At 33.5% G+C, this 6,000-nt stretch overlaps 1 non-coding gene across 1 annotated transcript; it reads right to left on the reverse strand.

Annotated features, from left to right (window-relative positions):
* Nucleotides 1-4,781: 4,781 nt before the first annotated feature.
* On the reverse strand, nucleotides 4,782-4,854 carry Trnat-agu. Its single transcript has one exon. It is a non-coding gene; the product is annotated as a tRNA-Thr (tRNA).
* Between the last annotated feature and the right edge of the window lie 1,146 nt (nucleotides 4,855-6,000).

A 6,000-nucleotide genomic window follows, 5' to 3' on the forward strand; every position in this document is an offset into this window, starting at 1 on the left:
CCACTCTCAATTCAATAGCAATAATCCAAAAATCAGATTGAACACGATCGAAAATGATTTTAAAGAAGTGTGTTAAATCGTAGGAAGGTTAAAATCGCAGATAAAGACACATCGTTGGTATAGTATATATTTACGTAATTACATTTCCTGGACACTTAAAACTTAAAACGTAGATATATAAACTTCGACATTTTTAACACAGGAAACTTACGTTATATGGTATTTTGTTGCGTACACGATTAGAGATACAAGCAACCAGTGCATAATTTTTCTCTTCCATATTACCTATTCTTATGTGTCTGTTAATTAAAATCCAATATACGTGGTATAATTTTATTTGTTAGGGAATGGATCGCATAAATATGGATTTACGCAAAAATATTTCTTAATACGCTATTTTTTATTCAATGTTGGTTATACAATACGAGTTGTACAGATATCGCGAGTTTCTTAATATTACAACACAACTCGTACAATTCGATAAGTTAAATAATCAGCATGAATGGCTTCGATGAGTGGCGTTAATCTTAGATAAGTAACGTAAATCATTATCACGAACAGTTATCTTACGATCAAAATACTATCGAAACAAATACTTTTAATATAAGAAAAATTTGTTGAACACGTAGAAGATGCAAAATTTCAAGCAGCGTGTTAAACCGAAATCTAAAACTTGTATTTAATTGCACGTGCATATCTTCGCTTCGCTTCGTTTCACTCATCTTCGGAATTTCCGATTGTCAATATCGAGTAAAAGTTTATTCGCAGATCGTTAAATAACAAACGTGTTTTTTCCCAATTTTTCTGATAACGTATGATAAAAAAATATATATTACTTGAAAGCTAGGAATACTCAGAAATAATAATATCTTATCGAGATGCGAAATTTTCGCGATATTTTCAAACTCTATTAACTTACGACTCGTTTGAAGGTGAGCTACTTTATTTCTTCTTTTCGTCGATGTATCTCGGCTATCGTTGCTACGTGTACGCGATTCTGCGTAAGTCAAATGACAGATGGGACCGTGCTAATCCGCCATTATCGTCGTCAATAATCGGCCCTGTGTTGAATACAATTCTATCGATTCACCAGACTTAGGGATCCACCCTGTAACAGAGTTGGTTCACTCGTTCGTGAGCAGTCGCGTGAATCACTGTAGGTCGATCTAGCTGTTCTATATAATCTAACCAGCTATGCGTTGAAAAAGAAGCATCGATTCGTGTAATTTCATGATCAGATATCGCTGGTTGTTTTTAATCGAGTTGCTTGTCGTTCTCATTTCGCTTTAGGCTCTGAACAGCTATGGGACAAGGTAAAATAAATATTTTTCGACGATATTATTCGTGGGCAATGCTTGGAAATTCTAAATCAAGAAGATTATTAAATACAAAGAACAATTATTAATATTTTCGCCTGTATTTATTTGCAAATTCGCAACCCTTATACGGTCGGATAGCAACGTGAAAGACGAATGCAAACAGTGGCTTACCACGTGCGATAGGTTCAAAGAGCAGGATCCTTGCTTCAATCACTGGAAAGGCGGTAACAAAGGGTCTTCGTCCCTAAGGGGTTTCTGCGTTTTGTCCTCGGAGGATTGTCAGTCTCACCCCAGCCAATATTCAAGGTCTAAGCGTTTAAATTATTCATAAACAGTCGAGTGATTTGTAGAATATAACTTACTATTACGTGTTGTAACGTCACCGCTATATTCGATCTCGTTTCGACCACTTAAGATCCAACGTTTCGCCGTGCACTCTAAAAAATAGTTGGAAATGTATCATACTTCTAACGAATCGATTCGAACAATCTTTCCAATCTTATTTCATTTTTTAACCATTTTCTATGCAAAGTAAATTTGATTCTTCGGTTTGTCGATCAGCTTTCTCTAATAGGAGAATGAATGAATAAAAACGTTTATTTCGTGGTAATTTAAAAATTAATAACGCGAGGAAATTTATAATTGCAAAATCAAAAACTACCGTTCAAATCTCCAAAAATGCATCTTGAGAAATCTATCGAATTTCTATGAAAAATTACGTACCGATCATTCCGATTGCTTCGATAGTACTATCGAAGAGAAATTGATCGTGTCGATGAAACCGTTTCTATTCTAACGACGTTACTAACGATCAAAGCTATAATCTCGAACTCTATTCCAAAGAAATATAAAATTGGAAAAGTTTATCTGTAGTGAGATTATTAAAATCAGTAATGATCGACTTCTTAACCTCTCGATATAAGAGAAAATTAGGTTTGTGTCGAGAGAATTATAGACGACGCTAATTTAATTTTCCCTCGTTTCCTTACGGTTCGCGAAAGTCTCTTTGTACAGAGGGAATCCAAGATGGGAACCAATTCAGGATTCTGCTGACCAGAGGTAACGAAAGAGAAAAGTTTCTCGAAAGCAAAAGGAATAAAACGACGTAAAAGTTTGTGGATCGACGTTTCTGAATTGCTGAATGTCAGCGTTGCACAAATACCAATCGTCGTTAAATTTTTACGTAATTTCTATTATACAAACGATCTTCTAATTTCATCGACGTCGAAATTATTTTTCTTAAAAACCTCTTAAAATATACTTTCCATTCCATAAAAAATGTTTAACGACGTTATTAATTAAAATGTCCCTTGGTTCGGCGTGAATCGATACATTGCTCTTTTCTGCTAACCCATTTTTCGCAAGGAGAACCTATATACAGGCTATATATGTGACATTCTATCAGTTAAGCCACCCCACGTTGTCTGCTGATCTAATTTAATTGACACCCTAATAGCGAGCCTGCACGACTGCTAAAGTTCCGGGTACAGTGCTCGAGCGTTCGAGGAGAAGGATGAAAATATAAGGGTGGTTAGCTGGGAGACGCATGGGGCGAAGACAATTGAATTTCATGGGGGTTTGGCCGCTTAACCAGCTAATTGGTTTGTTCATGTTACTGCAAGTACATAACTCATCCTCTATCGGATCGTATTCGAGGTCTGACTACATTCTATATCCTTTATTTATTTTTTTTTTATAATTTCTTTTCTTCGTAATGGAATTAGAAGATATAAAACTCTGATTTTACAGCGGATAGATGCAGTAGAATAATATCTGCAAGAGAATATCCTTCGGCCTACGTTGTAAAGCGTCTTAGCCAAGTTTAAAATTGCACGTACGAAGTAAATTTTTATTGCCAATCTTGAACAACTTTCTGTCCTTTTCTTTCCTAAGGAAATTTTCCATACTCTTAGTAGATTGTTCTTCTACATTTTACAGATCAGACTATCCTACGAAACTTAACATTTATACAGAGACGAAATTCCATATTGTATTCGTAGCGTGATACGTAATGTTTAAATAACTCTTTTTATTTTTGGTAAGTAGACAGATAGTTTAATAGAATATTCTATATATAATCGCATATTACATATATATTCTGGAAATTTCTACATCTTGAAATTTTCCATACATTCACAGTTTAGTAGATAATAAATAAAGCATAGTAATAGAACTTGACATTGTGTTTCGTGATAAATTATCCGAATGTGATCGTATTTCTCGCGGCTAATATTTGTAAGATTTAAGCATAAGTTATAAATACGAAGAGCGAAATATAAATAGAAATTGTAAATTACGCGAATCGGGCTTTACTATGTTTTCGCAGAGAGAAGTACATAAATGAATTGCTCGCCGCTATTCCAGCCAGGCAAGCCACTAAGAAGAGAAAACTGTGCCCCTTTACGGCACTTTCATGAAGTGAATATTTAACTTTACGTCTTGCGGGTTAAAAATGCTGACCCGCCGGCAGAGGTTTAAAAAGTTGGCGAAGTACCGAGATAAAAGATAACGGCTGATAAAACTTGCTCAAAGTTCCGCGACAGACTTTGTGGCACTCGCGTTAGGCACGTCGAAATTACATCGTATTCTTTCAATTAAAAAGTTCTCGTCGCCTTTTTATAAGCAATCATCGACGGTTCCCCCTAAAATTTCCTGTGGCAAATACGCTTTTACAGAAAAGTTGTCGTTTTCATCTACGAACGAAAGAAATTTATCGCTTAAATATAAAATTTAATAAATACATGGTTACTATACAATTACACAGTGAACGGTGTTCTACCAATTAATCGATTTTCGTCGTTTTTTTTTACAACTAACAGTCGGTGGTTTCTTCTCAAATTTCTTACGATTACGTATTTTCATAAAATCATTTTCACCGTCGTATAAAATAATTTCAATTGTTACATGTAAAATATTACATATGCAGATTCTAGTTATATTGCCAATTAATGAAACGTCGATTAATCTTGTTTGAAAATAAATATTTTAGTCGCTTATTACAAAATATTTATATTACGATGTTTGTCATTAATATTTATATACGTGCAAAATTAACCTTCAGAAATATTAATACTTTATGGATTTTCATAGATGGTATTTAATACAACATTGACTCAATTATTTATAGAAAACATTGCGATAATGTATCGTAGATAGATAATACAACAGAGTAGAGTTCGTATCTCGTACACAACGAAATACGACTATTACGAATCATAATTAAAATTAGCATTTAATCGTTATGCATACATAGAAATACGTAATATCTTAAAATGTCTGTTCTTATTAGTCATTTAATAAAATACATTTCCCCCAAAAGATTAGATAGTAAACATATTTGAAATATTTATTTTATATATTACTAAGTACAAAGAAATCTTTGTATTATCGTGTTCTATACCTTTTTAATAGAATAAAAGAATACAAAAAACAAAGTTCCTAACATTGGTTGTTATAGGAACAAGGCCCCGGAGGGATTCGAACCCTCGATCTCCTGTTTACTAGACAGGCGCTTTACCAACTAAGCCACGGCGCCATTGAAACGTGTTGGTATTTTTATAAATTTTATCTCAACGATGAACGATTTGCGAATAAATTTCAATATTTATATTAATTTAGAAATATTACTTGCAAATCGTTAGAAAAGTTCTCGGATAGTAAACACGATTTAAATGCAACTTTCTACCGTTTATTTTCCTTGCAAATTTACGAAAGTGATCAAAGTTGAAGATTTATAGCGTTCAAGTGCCTAACAAAGTATATATCAAAATTATGAAACAAACACATTTGCTCATGCTGAAAATCTTGCAACACGTCACGCTATATCATTTTTTATTTCAACATCGACTACTCGATCGTTAATTAGGATTTACTTAGATAAAACTGAAATACCGTTGGAAGTACCTATATACGTGATTCATTTTGCTTCTGAAACGAATTTTCTACGTTTCTTATTGTTAGCTTGTTTGCGTAGTTTCTTCTTCTTGGAATCTTGCGCAGGAGATATCGATGTATCGAAACTAGAACGTCTGTCACCTTCCTCTTTTTCCTTTATCGTCTGCTTCTCTTGCTGATGCCTCGTACATGTGCCTCCACTTTGCAAAAGAAGAAAAACATTATTGAATAAAATGATAGGAATTTGAAAGTTTATCAGACAATATACGCAAACTCTAACTCGCGTTTACTTGGACTAGCTACGCTTATGCGTTACGCTGGTTAATTGGAAATCTCTTCGTTTCAAGGTCTCTTCGCTCTTTACTTGCAAGAATTAGAATATTTACATATGTAGACGTATGTATAACTTGCAGGGGCTCAATTTACGAACTATCGTTATGAATCGTCATAATTATGCCATATTCTATTTACCATAATATACTATAATATAATATGCAGAAAATTATAAGAAATGTACACGTAAATTGCACAGAAAGCGATATGTACGGTACATAAACACAGCTTTCTATATAATAACTTTCACACTTTTTATATTTTACAATTAACTTTCCAATTATATTTTCACTTACATCTGTCATCCGTTTATTACGTATTAACTTATTTAATTAACCCGCTTCTCATCAAATCCGAGTCTCTTCAAAGTTAAAATCATAATTCACTTTCATCCTTTGATATATCTGTGTATCTACATCGAATCATCCAATAAAGTAATATATAAGTACCAGCA

Source organism: Bombus bifarius, unplaced genomic scaffold, assembly GCF_011952205.1.
Source record: "Bombus bifarius isolate JDL3187 unplaced genomic scaffold, Bbif_JDL3187 scf7180000008006, whole genome shotgun sequence".
In the NCBI taxonomy this organism is placed as follows: Eukaryota; Metazoa; Arthropoda; class Insecta; order Hymenoptera; family Apidae; genus Bombus; species Bombus bifarius.